This window comes from Lissotriton helveticus, chromosome 1_1 (genome assembly GCF_964261635.1).
Source record: "Lissotriton helveticus chromosome 1_1, aLisHel1.1, whole genome shotgun sequence".
In the NCBI taxonomy this organism is placed as follows: Eukaryota; Metazoa; Chordata; class Amphibia; order Caudata; family Salamandridae; genus Lissotriton; species Lissotriton helveticus.
This window is the reverse complement of record NC_136057.1, coordinates 2141178964-2141197324: the sequence shown is the minus strand read 5'-3', so window position 1 is coordinate 2141197324 and position 18361 is coordinate 2141178964. Positions and strand designations below refer to the sequence as shown.

At 45.8% G+C, this 18361-nt stretch overlaps 1 protein-coding gene and 1 pseudogene across 5 annotated transcripts in view; one reads left to right on the top strand and one right to left on the bottom strand.

Annotated features, from left to right (window-relative positions):
• Nucleotides 1–18361, top strand: part of EVI5 (ecotropic viral integration site 5) — a 936315-nt gene that overhangs the window by 681344 nt on the left and 236610 nt on the right. The window lies entirely within an intron of this gene.
• LOC144776693 (tubulin beta-4B chain pseudogene) lies at nucleotides 13447–14605 on the bottom strand (annotated as a pseudogene).

Below are 18361 nucleotides of genomic sequence, written 5' to 3'. Positions count from 1 at the left end.
GCGAACACCGTACAGCTGCAGACACATTCCAGATATTAACAGCATTAATGTAGTGAGACGTTTCTTCAGTGGTCTTAGAATACTTTGGTTACTCCTGATAAAACGAGTTGTATGCTTTTGTGAACATCATTAAACACTCTTCCTATTTAAATATATCCCCTCTGAGGTGGGAAGAGTGATTGATTCTTAGTAACCCTTTACGTAAAACAGAACGCAGAATACATCTGACTGAGCAGAGTGAACTGGTTTAAAAGCAAAGCTGAAAAGCATAGATTAAGAGGCACGGCTTTCTCTTATAAAAATTGCTTACACAAATTATTATTATTTTTTAAACGTTTTATTGAAACGTGACTTGCACTTACCACAGTGACAGTGGAATATAACCGCACAATAACAGTTTCCATCATTGTACATGCATTACACAAATATATCTCCTGTGAGAAGCCTTCGTTCTTCCTTAGCAAAATTTGTAAAAATTCCTAGACTCAGGAAAGTTTGGGCAGGTGGTCATTCCCTTGGGTTCGCTGCTGCCAAACTTTGGAATCAGCTCCCTGCGGAACTAAGACAAGTTGGTGATCTCCTTGGCTTTAGAAGGAGACTCAAAACCTGGTTGTTTCCTAAAACTTAGTTGGATACCGGCTCCGGTGCACTCTTTTTTTTTTCTCTCTTGAACAACCAGCGCCAGGATGCCTTTTTGGTGACCGTGCACTTTATAAGTTAAATAAATAAATATCTTACATTGTATATTGCAACAGTTCTACTGAACGAGTACATGAATTTATTTTTCTACAGAATGTGTGTTTATTGTGCTTAGAAGTTTGATAGCAATGTTTTAGTAAAGCCATTATGGTGCTGTGGAATTCGTAATGACAAACTCCCAGGCCATATACTCTGGCTTTACTGCACTTAGAATGCCTAAGAATACTGTAGGTTTACAGGGCTAATGCACCTGTACTCTCACCAGTGGTATTACACCCTGCAAGAAGGGTGGCTTACCTATACCATAGGCAGTGGGTGGTAGGCATGGCACTCAGGAATGTGTGCCATGTTGACTCTTCACTGTTCTCTACATCAGAACACGCAGCCTGCAAGGGTAGTGTGTGTGTGTTAAGGTACAGGGCCTCTAAGGGTGGCACAGTATGTGCTGCAGTCCTAAGAGGCCTTCCCCGGTGACAGTGCCCATGGTACCTTTTACAAAGGATTTGCATGTGTCCAAGGTGGTGCCAATTGGGGGTGCAAAGGTACAGTTTTATGGAAAGAACATGGCCCTGGGTACCTGGCTGGCAGGAACCTAGGGCACACTTAGTCCAAGAGCATCAACATCAGTCACAAAGTGGGGGCAACCATGCAAAAAGAGGCACTTTTCTACTGTTGCAGATCAATGCTGTAATTAGTTGCCTTAGCTCTTGTTGCTTAAAATGTACACGATTTGTTAAAGTGTAAAGTGCTACAAATCCCCAAAGTAGAAGACCGATTCCTAGTGATAAAACAGAAAAGCAAGAGAATTTAATCAAATTCAAAGAAAACAAATAAAAAAAGAACTGTTTGTGTGTGTGTGTGTGTGTGTGTGTATATATATATGTGTATATATTTATGTATAATAAAATAAAAAGTGCGATTTTTACTAGGCTGCGGTGTCTGTGTCCGGTGTCACGGCAACTGGAGATTCAAGTGTGTTTGTATGCACACACACACATATATATATATATATATATATATATATATTCATATTCATTCAAAAGGAAAGCATGCATGCTTCCCGGGATGCTGTGAAATTCTATTTTACTTCATAAGGCAGCAATAACCCCGATGTGTTTCCTTGATCACAGGTCAGGCAATGATAAACCATACTCCCATAATACTCCCACACAAAGTGGTTCAAAGATTGTGAAAAGAGAGGCAATACTATTCCCAAAAAGGAGTTTAACATGCAAAATTACACAGGTGCCATCTCTGAGCGATACAAAACCATTTTGCTTTATATGGCAGCAATACATAAATTATTTGGAACTCTCCAGTAGGACCCCCAGTGCTTTCAATGGAAATATAGAAGTGCGTGTACACACTTTCTAGAGTACCAGCTTCCTCCTGAGAAGTGCCGGTACTCTCCTATTAAATGCATTGCAGCAGTACTGGTACTCTCCCTTTCAAAACAACTACAGGTATTCAGTACTGGACAGTACTTGCCCATTTAAAGCACTAAGGACTCCTGCAGCCGCTTAGGAATTCTTTGATTTATGAGATAAAAAATGCTGTTGAGATATATTTTACCCAGTTGTGGTCACCACTAGGTAGTTATAGCTAGGATCGTATTTTCCATAAGAAATCAATCTTTTGTGTTGCTAATAACTTTCCAAAAAAGTGCTGCTTTTTGTCTAGTTTGTGCATGTAATGTTTCGGGTGATCCGAGAAAAAAGGGGGCGGTTCCAAAACATATTTTCCCTATTCATTTCTCCATAGAAAATTTAGCAACAGCCCAGAGGGCTGAACATAATTACTCTAAAGGTGGAAGAAAGCTAGATTGTGGTCCAAAAAGAGTGTTTTGATGTAAATCATTCAGTAGCTTCTGAGCTAAAAAAATGCTAAAAAACATTGTATATTTCACACCTCGGAGGATTCATGGGCCGACAGACCTCATGGTGAAATCTGATTGGTTGCCACCACATCAAAAGGATATGTCAACAGCCATCTTGGGACACAGGACTAAAAAAGGTGGAAAATAGGCACTTAGGGGGAAGGGTCGGGATACCATACCCTGACCCCCCGTAGGCCTGGTGAGGGAGTGGTTGGTGGGTCCAAGATAGACCTCGCCTGGGCCCAAAAACATTTTTCTCCTAATTTTTCCGTAAATTAATCGGCAATCTGCAACAAAGTAAAAAAAAAAAAAGCATGGGCTGCTGCGCAATTTATAACAATACTCCGGTGGATGGAAATGCAGTGCATTCATTATTTAGGGTGAGGGGGTGCATGGCCCCCCTCCCCAAGCCTCTCAGAGGCCCCAGAAACCCCTGGGACTGATATTTTCGTAAAGGTGAGGGGCGCACATAGCCCCCTCCCCAAGCCTAAAAACGACCTGGGCCCACAAGGAGAATCGGGAGGGAAGCTACGTGCCCACCCCCTTCATTTTTAGGCCTCGCTGAGTCAGCATGCATGCGCTGCTAGGAGAGACATGTAGTAGCGGCTTTTGGAAGTGCTCCCAAAGCGGCCACCAGCTTGCGCTCACACGCAAAAGCACACGCGCTGCTGCGTGCGCATCCCTTGCGTGCCTTAGTGCGTCATCACAATCACTTTCGCTTTCACAGCGATCTTGATCGCGATGACTTTCTCTTTCACGGCCGTGCCGCGTTACTATTACTGCCGCACGGCCAGTGCTTGTTAAATAAGGTGTTAGGATTTGGCCATCCTTTTTGTGCCAAGATGTGGTTTGAGCTGAGCGAGGCAAGTATAAAACCGGCTTTCCCAACTACATTTCACAGAGTACTATCCGCTTCCTGTCGAGAACTGTGTCTTGGGAAGGTAAGTTGTTCATACACTAAGGGTAGCATACTAAGGTTACAATTAGTGTTTACATTCCTACAGCAAACTTAAAGGAAGCTTAAAAAATGTGTTATATAGTATGCTAGATTCTGATATAAAAAAATTCTAGTATCTCCTTTTGTTTCTCCCTCCTCCTGATCACAATGGTGGCAACACTGGGGACAACATATTTCCATGCTCTCGTTTTAGTTTATGGCCAAAGAATTGAATTCTGTCCATTTAGTGTACCTGTGTCAAGCTGTCTGTGGAGTGAGTGCGAGTGGCATAAAGTGCCAAACTTAGGCCAGTCACCGCATAGTGTGTCACTGTTGTCCACACGTTGAGGCCAGTCTTTTTCAGGGAACATTGGTGTTCGAGGCCCCGGGCCTCAGCAGGTGAAGGTTGTCTCTCTCTCTCTCTCTCTCTCTTCCTCATCTCTCTCTCTCACTCTCTCTCTTCCCCCTCCGCCCCCAACTCGCACTGTCTCACTCTCTCTCTCATCCCCATCTCTCTTTCTTCCCCATCTCTCTCTCTCACTCTCTCTCTCCCCCACCCCATCTCTCTCTCACTCTCCCTCTCTTCCCCCCTCCGCCCCCATCTCTCTCTCTCTCTCTCTCTCTCTCTCTCTCTCTCTCTCTCTCTCTCTCCCACCCTTCACACTCTCTCTGTTTCGCATGTGTGTGTCTGTGGATGGATGAAGTTTTTCACAGCGTACAGTTGTTTGAATTTCACTGTGTTAAAGGGCCATGCCTCTGGGGCAGGCATGGCCATGCTATCACATTTCAACCATATTGCTTCAAAACGCATTTTATCCTCTAGTCCTGAAGTACGGCATAGACCAGAAGATGCCCTTTATGCGTTACTGGCAATATGTGTCAGTAAATCAAATGCTCACTCCTGACATCGGTTTTTACCTGCCGTTCCTACACGTAAATCATGCCTAGACAAACTCACTCCTTTATCTTTCCAAGGTTGGTATATTACACACCCTTAAAAATTAGGTACTAGTAACGCTTGCCTCTGCACAAAACGTTTGCTCTAAATTGCTGTTCACTACCGGTAGGTGAGGTGGCCTCTTAAAGAATTCTTGGCGCTTCAACACTCACCAGTCCTCTTATAGCTCCTTACTCGTCTCAAGCACCTATGAGCTAGGATACTGAGATTAAATGTTACTATGTTATGTTGCGTCATGATGGTACCTTGACTCTACAACTTCATAGCACAGCATGCTGTTCCGTCTCACAGTCCTCATACCCCACTATGCGATTGCTCCTCTTTCTTCCAAACTGTTCCTGTACTTTTTGTTTTAAAAACCTCAATTAAAAAGATGCTGAAGCCCTTTGAGCCCAATGGGCAATGCGCCTGATCCTGAGTGACCACTGCTGTAGGTGCTGGGCTTCCCGGTGCAAGGTCGGTGATCTTTGGACCAATCTATGTAATTTTCTCTTTCAAAGTAAAACCAGCAGAATCCAAAAAGTTTTATCTTGTCAGCTAAAAGGGCCATGGGCCAGATGTTAAAAGCATTTTTGTGGTCATAAGCGATCTGGTTTGGAGTTTGTGACCTCACTGCATTTTGCAACAAGCATTGGCATAGCCAGTAGATCTCGCCTTTGTGACCTTATAAGTGTTTAGCTCTGCAACAGTTGATGTTGTTGCACCAAGGATATTGTGCTGGATAACTAAGCACTTATAAGATCCCAAAGGCGAGACCTATTGGCTATGCCAATGCTTGTTCTAAGAAGCCCCAGGGACCCCATACCCCAGGGCTGATTTTTTATTGAAGTGGAGTCGGTCTCTTCTAACCTACCACTCTTCTGCTCTTGGCCATTTTACTCCGCTCCAAGCTTTTTTACTTCGCTCTAGGCCATTTTACTCCACTCTAGGCCATTTTACTCCACTCTAGGCCACTCTACTCCACTCTAGGCCACTCTACGCGACTCTAGGGCACTCTACACCACTCCAGTCTGTGCCACTCCACTCAACCTTATGCCATCTATGCCACTCCTCTCTATGACACACCACCCTGCACCCCACTACCCTGTACCCTTACACACGGCCCACCTCCACTCTGCCCCCCCTCCAAGCCCCTTCACTATATGCCCCTCCACTCTGACACTCAACTCCCTTTATGCCACTCCTCGCTACTTATTCCACTCTACTGCACTGCACTCTACTCTACTCTACTCTACTCTACTCTACTCTACTCTACTCCACTCCACTCCACTCCACTCCACTCCACTCCACTCCACTCCACTCCACTCCACTCCACTCCACTCCACTCCACTCCACTCCACTCCACTCCACTCCACTCCACTCCACTCCACTCCACTCCACTCCACTCCACTCCACTCCACTCCACTCCACTCCACTCCACTCCACTCCACTCCACTCCACTCCACTCCACTCCACTCCACTCCACTCCTCTACTCTACTCTACTCTACTCTACTCTACTCTACTCTACTCTACTCTACTCTACTCTACTCTACTCTACTCTACTCTACTCTACTCTACTCTACTCTACTCTACTCTACTCTACTCTACTCTACTCTACTCTACTCTACTCTACTCTACTCTACTCTACTCTACTCTACTCTACTCTACTCTACTCTACTCTACTCCACGACACTCTACTCCACGACACTCTACTCCACGACACTCTACTCCACGACTACTCTACTCGAATCCATGAAACTCCACTCTACTTTACAACACTCCACTACGCTCAACTCCACTACGCTCAACTCCACTACGCTCAACTCCACTACGCTCAACTCCACTACGCTCAACTCCACTACGCTCAACTCCACTACGCTCAACTCCACTACGCTCAACTCCACTACGCTCAACTCCACTACGCTCAACTCCACTACGCTCAACTCCACTATGCTCAACTCCACTCCACTACGCTCAACTCCACTCCACTACGCTCAACTCCACTCCACTACGCTCAACTCCACTCCACTACGCTCAACTCAACTCCACTACGCTCAACTCCACTCCACTACGCTCAACTCAACTCCACTACGCTCAACTCAACTCCACTACGCTCAACTCAACTCCACTACGCTCAACTCAACTCCACTACGCTCAACTCAACTCCACTACGCTCTACCCAACTCCACTACGCTCTACCCAACTCCACTACGCTCTACCCAACTCCACTACGCTCTACCCAACTCCACTACGCTCTACCCAACTCCACTACGCTCTACCCAACTCCACTACGCTCTACCCAACTCCACTACGCTCTACCCAACTCCACTACGCTCTACCCCACTCCCCTCCACTACGCTCTACCCCACTCCCCTCCACTACGCTCTACCCCACTCCCCTCCACTACGCTCTACTCCACTCCCCTCCACTACGCTCTACTCCACTCCCATCCACTACGCTCTACTCCACTCCCATCCACTACGCTCTACTCCACTCCCATCCACTACGCTCTACTCCACTCCACTATTCTCTGCTCCACTCCACTATTCTCTGCTCCACTCCACTATTCTCTGCTCCACTCCACTACGCTCTACTCTACTCCACTACGCTCTACTCTACTCCACTCCACTACGCTCTACTCTACTCTACTCCACTACGCTCTACTCTACTCCACTCCACTACGCTCAACTCCACTCCACTACGCTCAACTCAACTCCACTACGCTCAACTCCACTCCACTACGCTCAACTCAACTCCACTACGCTCAACTCAACTCCACTACGCTCAACTCAACTCCACTACGCTCAACTCAACTCCACTACGCTCAACTCAACTCCACTACGCTCTACCCAACTCCACTACGCTCTACCCAACTCCACTACGCTCTACCCAACTCCACTACGCTCTACCCAACTCCACTACGCTCTACCCAACTCCACTACGCTCTACCCAACTCCACTACGCTCTACCCAACTCCACTACGCTCTACCCAACTCCACTACGCTCTACCCAACTCCACTACGCTCTACCCAACTCCACTACGCTCTACCCCACTCCCCTCCACTACGCTCTACCCCACTCCCCTCCACTACGCTCTACTCCACTCCCCTCCACTACGCTCTACTCCACTCCCATCCACTACGCTCTACTCCACTCCCATCCACTACGCTCTACTCCACTCCCATCCACTACGCTCTACTCCACTCCACTATTCTCTGCTCCACTCCACTATTCTCTGCTCCACTCCACTATTCTCTGCTCCACTCCACTACGCTCTACTCTACTCCACTACGCTCTACTCTACTCCACTCCACTACGCTCTACTCTACTCTACTCCACTACGCTCTACTCTACTCCACTCCACTACGCTCTACTCTACTCCACTCCACTACGCTCTACTCCACTCCACTATTCTCTGCTCCACTCCACTATTCTCTGCTCCACTCCACTACGCTCTGCTCCACTCCACTCCGCTCTACTCCACTCCACTACGCTCTACTCCACTCCACTACGCTCTACTCCACTCCACTACGCTCTACTCCACTCCACTACGCTCTACTCCACTCCACTACGCTCTACTCACCTCCACTACGCTCTACTCACCTCCACTACGCTCTACTCAACTCCACTACGCTCTACTCAACTCCACTACGCTCTACTCAACTCCACTACGCTCTACTCAACTCCACTACGCTCTACTCCACTACGCTCTACTCAACTCCACTACGCTCTACTCAACTCCACTACGCTCTACTCAACTCCACTACGCTCTACTCTACTCCACTACGCTCTACTCAACTCCACTACGCTCTACTCAACTCCACTACGCTCTACTCAACTCCACTACGCTCTACTCTACTCCACTACGCTCTACTCAACTCCACTACGCTCTACTCTACTACGCTCTACTCAACTCCACTACGCTCTACTCAACTCCACTACGCTCTACTCAACTCCACTACGCTCTACTCTACTCAACCCCACTACGCTCTACTCAACTCCACTATGCTCTACTCTACTCAACCCCACTACGCTCTACTCAACTCCACGACGCTCTACTCAACTCCACGACGCTCTACTCAACTCCACGACGCTCTACTCAACTCCACTCTCCTTTACTCCTCTTCACTCTGACACTCTACTCCACTCCATTCCATTCTACAACACTCCATGACACTCCACGACATGCCACTCCACAACCCTCCACTCAGTTCTACGACACTCCACGGCACTCCACTGTACGACACTCACCTCTGCGCCAATAACTTCTAGCCAGGCTAAATAGCAGCCATGCTGGTGTACAACTTGGCTAAAACAAATTGGCAAAACCAATAGCTTTTACATAGGCGAGACCTATTGCCTTTGCTAAGGCTTCTCTGAGGCGTCAGTATATTTTTCTTTACAGAAAGGTCTGGGTCTGCTAAAAAAGACATCGTAGTAGGAAAAATGAGCGCAGAGAAGAGAACTTGTGATTTTTTTTTTTTTATGTGCTGAGTTCTGATTTTGGTCATTTGCATTTTTAGACGTCAGTGACTTTGAAATCTAGGATCTGTTTTCCACTTCCTGTAGTCCTGTCCTATCAAATGCTGAACTATAAAACAAGTTTAAATATTTAGTAGTTTCCATGTGCTCAGTTACAGGAAATATATTTTTCTTTCGCTTATTGCTTGCAGTATGTGGTATCCGTATGATGTACCATTTGAAAGTCAGAAATGACTCACCATAAAGTCACAGAAAGGACATAGCCACCACATTTGATATACTTCTGAATACACTCAATTAAAAAAAATCTCCTCATGTTCTTTCAGAAAAGAACATTCAAGGTTTCTGGTATTGCGAATTGTAGGAAAGTAGGGTCTGCTTCCTATGGTTACCCCACTTTTTGCTCTGATTCTCTGAGTTTTCGACTTTAGTCTGGCTGTGGACCTGCTAATCAGGCCCACAGCCTGGCTGTTCGCTCTCTAAATTGATACCATGTACTTTAGGTACATACCAGATTGGTAACTGGGTAACCCTTGTGAGCCCCTGTATAGTGTACCATAGGTAACCAGGCCATAGGTGCACCCTAAGCCTACCAGGGGCTGCAGCATGTATTGTGCCACCCTTGGTTTGCCTTCCAAACTGACACCACAGGTCTGTTCACCCAGCCTGGGTAAGTTGGTGTAATCACCCCTTACTTAGATATAGTATACCTATATCTATATAGACATATAGAAACACAAGGGATTTTGGTGTATAAATGGTTTTCCGTTTAATTTATTTGGCATGAAGCGTAAAATTTAGCAACTAATTATGTATGCTTTTGGTAACAATTATCAAATTATTTTTTCTTTTCCCTTTTAATGCACTTGTTAATTAATAGGAGAATGCGCCTAATTGTTAACCGATAAGCTAACACTTGCACAGAATGCAATGACTGTCTTGATTTGCTGTAATGTAACTATGAACCTCTGTTTCAACGCAAGTCTATTTTCCAGTTTCATGACTGGGTGGGAAACTATCGGTCCTTCTATTTTTTGTAAATACACTGTTAAAATGGTGGGTGTGCATTGAACAATTGGCCTTTGAAGAAGAGCGTAAGCTCGAAATGCGTCGCCATTAACTAAAACACCTTTGCAAAAACCAACCCTGGAGTGCGAGTCTTCTTTTCCAACATGGACCGCTGGTGAGATTTTCTGACGTATACATATAGACACATATACACCTATAAGTCACTCCTATGGCAGGCCTTAACAATCCTGGAGGCAGAGTGCTTGGTTTTATGTGAGAGGGTGCCCTAGCATGAGCTGAGCCCTCTGCAGCTTTCGGAACCATCTCCTTATAGCTGTTCTATGATATAGCCATACCATATACTCTTAAGTGCATTATAATACTCGCGGTTAATGCTAACTTTGGTTTGGCTTTATCAAAACATGTCAAGTAAGGTGTCAAACACTTTTGAATACTACTCCCTGCCAGTTCTGGCGGCGGGGGTAGCATTCCACCCTTCTAGAGGGAGAAGACATGTAGTTACTGGTAAACCCGGTTAAAGTTAAACAGAGCCTCAGCATCACAAAATGGATGCTGCTGCCACAGACATGAGTCTGCCCTCCTGCTGCTGGATGAAACTCTGGCAGTGGAGGCCTGGACAATAGGTTCTCTGTCCAGGGAGGTGCTGGCACCTCCCCAGACAGGCTCTAGTGTATTGGGGCAGGGAGGGCTGCATTCAGTGAATGCTTTCCAGACACTGCCTGGGGCACACAAGGTGCTCCATGCATTTCCCAGTTCAAACCGGTTGCTGTGGCACTCTGCCCCAGCTCTGGCGTGAAACTGGACAAAGGGAAAGGGGTGTGACCACCCCCTTCCCAGGTCCACCCATAGGAGGGACCTTAAGGGTAGTCCAACCCCTAAACTCAGTATAAGTATAGGAGCTGTGTCCCTAAGACTTCAGATCACCCTGGACAAAACTCTGAAACATAAATCCTGGACCTTCGACATTCCATTTCGACTGGAAGACGTACGATATCTCCCTTGTGGTCAAGGAGTGACCACCCTGTTCAAACAGGCACCAACAGCAACTTTGCCGGTCTGCATTTTCGAGACTCCCACCGGATCCCGAAGAATCTGCGACACAGGACACAGGACACAGGACACAGACTTCCAGACATCTCTGACCCCGACCTTTGCTCACACGTGGGACCGGAACTCCTAGACATCTTGCATTTTGCAAGCTGCACCTACTTCACGAGGTATCTCGAAGTTGTGCATTGGGGTGCTTGAAGCCCCAGACCCGAGCACCATTTGCACCGAAGCTCAGAGGCCCTCACTCCACGAGTGTCCCGTGGGCCCCACGTTTGCATTTCAACTCGACGCGTCTTCGCGGTCCTTGCCCGTTGGCTAGTGAGCCCCCCGAAGACTTTCTTTTGAACCTAACTTGCTTTCCTGGTTGCTCCAGGCTTGCTCCAACTTCCCTGCAGAGGAGAAGTTCCTCAGACCTTGCTGGTCTGCACCGAAGCCCAGCTCGACTTCCTGCGTGGGTTGCGTTTGCCAAGGCTTGTTGGGTCCAATCCGGATACTGACACTGCAGTCAACTAGATCCTTCGTGGGCAGCTCGAATCCAGCTCCTGGTCGCCGTCGACGCCTCCTGGTTCTCGTGGCTGAAGAGACAAGCTTCACCTCCTCACCTGAAATCACCGACACCTGGTGGCATCTTCCTATCGCCGCCTTGGTCACTGGCAAGTGACCCAGACTCTGTCCCTTCTGCTTTCAGGTTCTACAGATCTTCGATCCACCCTTGGATCCACCTGGGCACTTTCCCTCTGGTCGCCTGCAGCACTTTTTTTGCAGATCTCCATTGAAATCGACGACGAATGCCGACACCAAAAGAGACCTATGCACCCAGCTTCCGTGGGTGAGGCAACACGAGTACTCTGGTAGTCTTGAGGGTATTGGCCCTCCTAGTGTCTAAGTCCAAAAGACTTCCATCGTACTTTATTTAGAAGTGTCCTTAAATTGTAAATTTGTAACTTGTTCGTTTCCCATAGAAAGTCAATGGTAACCCGCGGCTGTGTTTAGTCACTGCACGCGGCTCCCGTGGGCCTCCTACTTCCTAACCTTTGGTTGTTTAGAGTAGCCCCAGCGATTCCACAGGCCCCAGGCCTGCTTTCTAATTCTCACGTGGTTCTTATACCACTATTTTAGTGTATGGTTTGTGAGGTTCCTAGGGCAAAACGTATACTGTGCAACTTATCGTATGCCAATTAAGTAACTTGTATTGTACTTTTACCTCTGACCTCATAAAGAGTGCAGAGGGGTTGTGTTTAGAATAAATCCATATATATTTGACATATACCTTGTGTGGTGTGCTTTCATTTGGTACTCAAGGGATTATAATTGGTAAAACAACTCGCTTAATTCGCTCTCTGAAGTCTTAGCCTGAAGACTGCTCGTCACTGCTACCCCTAGGATCGCATTCTATAAGGTTGACTTTACAACCACCATCAATAAGGGTCGATTAGACTGGTGCAAGTTGCCCACTAGAACTAGTGGACATCATATGCCAGGCTAACTTCTCACACAAATGTTACTGGTTAGAACAAACAGACAGTGAAAACATTCATCAGTGATCTGATAAATCAGTGACTGGCGCTCTAAAAATGGCTCACTTGACTGTTGAGGCTGGCTAAGTCCCGAGGAAAAACAAATGCCCTGTGCTGCAAGAAGCCATTTCAAATAGTCCCAACCACAATACAAATGCAATCCTAACACGTGGCTACATAACAACTATCAAATACACAAGTGTGTTCAAAATACCTTTGCTTTCGTTGGAATGTATGTTGTACCTCTGAATGTTGTGGTTCTTGTTCAGAAAAACCTGAGACTCTACAGTTTGTCAGAGCACCATAAAGCTGCACCTGTTTGTGTTGCTTTCTTAATAAACAGTGGTTTGTTAATTCCTGGTGACATTGTTATACAGGGGGTTGATGCTTTCGTGCTGTGTTTTCGATGGAGTAATGTATGATGGGTAATTCTCTACACCAGCCCAGCCTCTTCAGCCAAATGATGGAAAGAATCCATGGGACCTTCAGAGTGTAATGTCTAACCAGGGGCCCGTCAGGTAGTTTATTATGTATATCTGGGTTCTACGTTTCATGAACATATTGTGAGGGACCTGCTCTCAGGCTCCAGCAGATCCTTCCAAAGTGGTTTGTGACCTTTGGCTCAATGATGAAATTTGCTTCTAAAATGCCTTCCCATAACAGGATCAGTGATTGAAGGTCCACTGAAAGCAGACTTATTTGTGTTTCACTTATACACATGCTGTGGCATAGTCAGATAGCCATGGGCCCTACGGCAAAATGGGGTCCTCTGCACCGTAGTTGGATAGTAAAACTGGCATAATTGTGGTGCTTTGTGTCCTTGCACCCTAAGAGGCTGTAGGAAGGCAACGTTGTGGTCCGTCTCGAGGCATAGGCGCGAGAAACCTGTGCCTGTTAAGATGGCCTTCTTTTTTTTTTTATTTTTTTTTTTATGAAAAATGCTTTTTTTATTGTGGTGCCAAGTCTGTACAGCATTGAAGAAAAGAAACGGAATGCAGGAAACAGCGGAGGAAAGAGGGACAAACATCAGGATAAACGGTTCATTAACGAATAAAGGGTTCATACAACATAATTACATCAGTTACGTTTTATGCAACTTCCTCTTCAGCCTCTTCTTCAAACTCTCCCTCCTCCTCTGCTGTAGCATCCTGGTATTGCTGATACTCTGATACAAGATCATTCATATTGCTGTCCGCTTCTGTGAACTCCATCTCATCCATACCCTCCCCTGTGTACCAATGCAAAAAGGCCTTTCGGCGGAACATGGCGGTGAACTGCTCAGAAATTCGCTTGAACAGCTCTTGGATTGCAGTACTGTTACCAATGAAAGTAGCAGACATTTTAAGGCCTCTTGGTGGAATGTCACAGACAGCAGTTTTCACGTTGTTAGGGATCCATTCCACAAAATAGCTGCTGTTTTTGTTCTGTACATTAAGCATCTGCTCATCCACTTCTTTCATGGACATGCGGCCCCTAAACACAGCTGCCACTGTGAGGTACCGGCCATGACGAGGGTCACAAGCAGCCATCATGTCCTTTGCATCAAACATCTGCTGTGTAAGCGCTGGAACAGTTAAGGCACGGTATTGTTGGCTACCACGGCTTGTGAGTGGGGCAAAGCCTGGCATGAAGAAGTGCAACCTGGGGAAGGGGACCATGTTTACTGCAACTTTACGTAAATCAGCGTTCAGCTGACCTGGGAAGCGCAAGCAAGTGGTAACACCACTCATAGTTGCAGACACCAAATGGTTCAGGTCACCATAAGTTGGGGTGGTAAGCTCCAAGGTTCTGAAGCAGATGTCATACAATGCTTCATTATCAATACAGTATGTCTCGTCTGTTTTCTACCAACTGGTGGACTGAAAGTGTGGCATTGTATGGCTCAACAACATTGTCCGATACTTTAGGGGATGGCACCACACTGAAAGTGTTCATTATTCTGTCAGGGTATTCTTCACGGATTTTGCTTATTAAAAGTGTACCCATGCCGGAGCCAGTGCCACCACCCAAGGAGTGGGTGAGCTGAAAACCTTGAAGGCAGTCACAGCTCTCCGCCTCTTTCCTTACTACATCCAACACAGAGGATGGCCTTCTTTGACGCATACTGAGTGATGTTTAATAGGAATGCAAGAAGGTAGAAAGAGAAATTCGACCTGCAGGTCTGCAGGTCCACAGCACATTCTCTGAAAATAAAATAAAAATAAAATGCGCAGGTCAATCTACATTATTAAAGCAAGGAACATCTGATGTATTTTTGCATGAGAAAGTAAATATGTGAGGGGAGGGCAGAAGGTGCCTGGGACCACTTGTGCTCACGCTTCCATTTGTGCAACGCCTTCAGTAGGTCGTCAGTTCAGTTGCAATGCAGGAAGGGTTTTCCACAAGCTGAATGAAAAGTGATTATGATAGTTGCTAACATACTTCATATACTGATTGTGCTTGTTGGCAAGCATAACTGTACATTTGCAATTTTATTAATTCAAGTAACAATAACTACATCAGTCCAGGAATTGAAGGCATTTCCCTTTTTAATTTTGTCATGAAGTTATTATGGTTCATCTGGCATTTCTGACTACTCTACAGACATTTTTAGGTTGACTTGTTTGTCCCTTCTGCTCCCCCACCCATGTACTGCTCCTTCCTGCTATGTGCTTTTTTCAGGGGGGGTTTCAAAAAAGAAATTTTAAAAGCCGAGCAGCTGAGATTTGCTACTGGGCATCTCCTTTCTTTATAATGCCCACCATTTGTTTTTTTACTTTACCACCGTTCAAAGAAAGACTATAAATGTAGGCTTTGCCAAGGCTTGTTTTTGTCACTGCGTATATTTCGATTCTTAGGCCTGCGAAGTAACACATGTTGGCTGTCAAGTCAGTTCTTTAGTACTTCCTCAGGTGTGAAAGTAGTTGCTAGTTAACTTTTGACGCATGATAAACATAACAGAGCGCCTGTATTCGTTTCCTGTGTAAGGTTCTGTTATGAACTGGTCTGCAAACCTGATCTAAAATGTGTTAAATCTCACCCTGCCAGTGGTAAAGCTTCCATGCTTATGCAGGCTTCACTTCTTGTACGTGTACAGATTTTGGTTCAATAGTTGCTTAAATGTCAATTGATAGAATTGACAGTGGTGCCTCTTTTTTCTGTCATGACTCGTTAACAGTTTAGAAACATAGACTGTGAAAGCTGGTTAGGCGATTAAATCTGCAAAAAGCAAGTTTTGTACTCCTTGTTTTATATTCTTGCACTTGTTTGGACATTTTTTAGCACAAAATAATTTCGCTCAGTAAATGTATTTGAACCTGGAACATCCGTCATTAGTATTTTGCTCTATAAAACTCTGCATGTTCTACATGCTCTGTACTCACTCGCACTGCTTTTTCTAGTCTTTTCTGTCCTCCTCTAAATGTGTTTATTGTAAAGATGATCATATTCATCATTGCATTTTAAGCTCAGATAACTCGCAGATATGATTTATTTTTACATGATCTTTAATATACGATCAAAAATGCAATCTAACTGCACTGTCTGAATCAGTGTATAAGCAGCAGCTTTACAGCCATAAAGCCGTCGGCTTTCTTTCTATCTGACATCTCCCACCGGATGAAACTGATTTCCTACGTATACTGGACAGCCAAAAAGACATACACGATGCTAGAGATACTGGAGTGGTATTGTGTGTTGTGGAGTGGCATGTAGGGGAGTGAAATTGCGTGGTGTGGTGTTGAATAGTGTGCCATGATGTGGACTTCTGTGGTGTGAATTGGATGTATGTGATTTGTAGTGGAATTGTGTTGTAGAGTGGAATTATGTGGTTTTGTGTGGAATTATGTGGTGTGGAATGGAAATGTGTGGAGTCGAACTGTGTGGCGCGACACTGTGGCATTGAAGAAATTATGTTATGGGGAATTATGTGGCATGGTGTGGCGTGCTTTTATGTGAATTGTTGCTATGTGGCGTAGGGAGGATTTTGCTGAGGTGTATTTATGTGGTATGGAGTAGAGTATAATTATGTGGAGTTGTAAAAATTTTTTAAAAGGCTATAAATTCCATAAATTGGCCATCCGTGATCAAATATTGTAGCTTGCTACTGGAATTCTTTGCTATCACAGTTTTTTTTAATGCTTTTAATTTCTTTATTGCAAATTTCTTCACATCAGATGGCATCAGCACATGGCCTGTGAGTCACTTGTTGCATTACATTTCATTTAACACCCCCTAAAACTCCCCCCACCGTCTAGATCTCGACTAATGGCTACTGTGTTGTGTTCCCCCACCTAGCCGTGTCCCTGCTCAGGATTGTGGAATGGTGATCGCAGGGGCCTCCGAGAGGCGCAATAGGCGAAGATACTTGGGGCAGATGAATTCACGGAATTCTGAAGTCAGTAGGTTCAAAAATGGTTTCCATAGCTTGTGAAACGCTGAGCTTTGATTCAACAGTGTAAGATTAACTCGTTCAATACCCATAACGTACCACAGTCTGTGCAGCCATCCTTGGTTTGTCGGGGTGTGGTCTGTACCCCAGTGCTACAGTATGTTCTGCAAAGACGCTATGAGCGCCAGCCCAATTTGCCTTCCTCTACAGGATTTTAGTGGGAAAGTGAGAGCGTTGCGGAGGGGTAGGGATCTCTGGAGTACTGTTTCATGGTATGTGTCAATACTATTAAGGACCCTTGTCCAGTAAGGCACTATTTTCGGGAAATCCCATAAAATGTGTATTAAAGTGCCTGGGAGACTGCATTGGCGCCAGCATTCCGGGGATTTGGATGGTGCGAACTTGTAAAGTCTGATAGGGGTGGGATACCAGTATGTTATAATCTGAGGCGCAGTTTCGGTCTCTGGTGCATTACAGGCAGTGTGCTTAGCGCAATAGTAGATGTCTACCAATTCCGTAGGTGTCAGTTCCCGCCCAATCTCGGACTCCCCACGTAGTTAACCTGCAGTTTTAGTAGGGGTGCTTGGTGGGGTTAGGAATCTATATAACTGTGTAAATAAACGTGAGTTAGTTGGGGTTGAAAGCAGCCAGCATTTAAAGGGTGTGAGGTGTCTGTGCCCCCGGACGGACTGTTGGTTGCATCACCCAGTGGCGTACCTGTGTATAGTGCCAACGCTCATTTTCGGGATGCCCTAGGTCTGCCCAGAGGGACTCAAATGGGATGGGGCCCTCCGTGTCGAATAGATGTCTGACCAATCTACATCCAGGTTGACTCCAACGGTGGAACACTGGATTGTTCAGGGCTGGTGTGAAATCGTGGTTCGCTACTATGGATGTCAGTGGGGTGGGGGTTGGGGGGAGAGGTAAGATCTCATTGGGAAGCTAGTTTATCCCAGATATTCAGAACTGATTTGGTGATGTAGGACAGGTAGAGGTTAGGGCGTCGGGCGTGCTTAGGGAGGAAAGGGATCCTCCATAGGGCCCTCTCCATGAACAGTCAGTGCGTCTCCGACTGTGCAGGACCATTCTACCAAAGTTCTCAACTGGGTAACCTGATAGTATCGTTTTATATCTGGAACTCTCAGCCCACCTTCGAGCGGGCCTCGGTAGTCGATATATCTGCGCAGACAAGGGTGCTCGTCTGCCCATTTCTTTTCTTTTTTTAGAGCATTGTTTTAAATTCCAATACACACTTTCATACAGTTTTGCAGAATAGCAAGACCAGTTGTAGAACGATGCCTGACCTCTTCAATCTTTTGTGACAGTGCTCTGTAAAGGGGGGGGTGCTGAGCTGTACTGGTGGAGACTGATGTAAAACTTTCGTGGTGGGGGGTTCTTTCTGGTCGAGATGAGGCTCAGTGCTTCGTGCTGGCACAGAATCCTCATGGCCAGTGTTGAAATTTT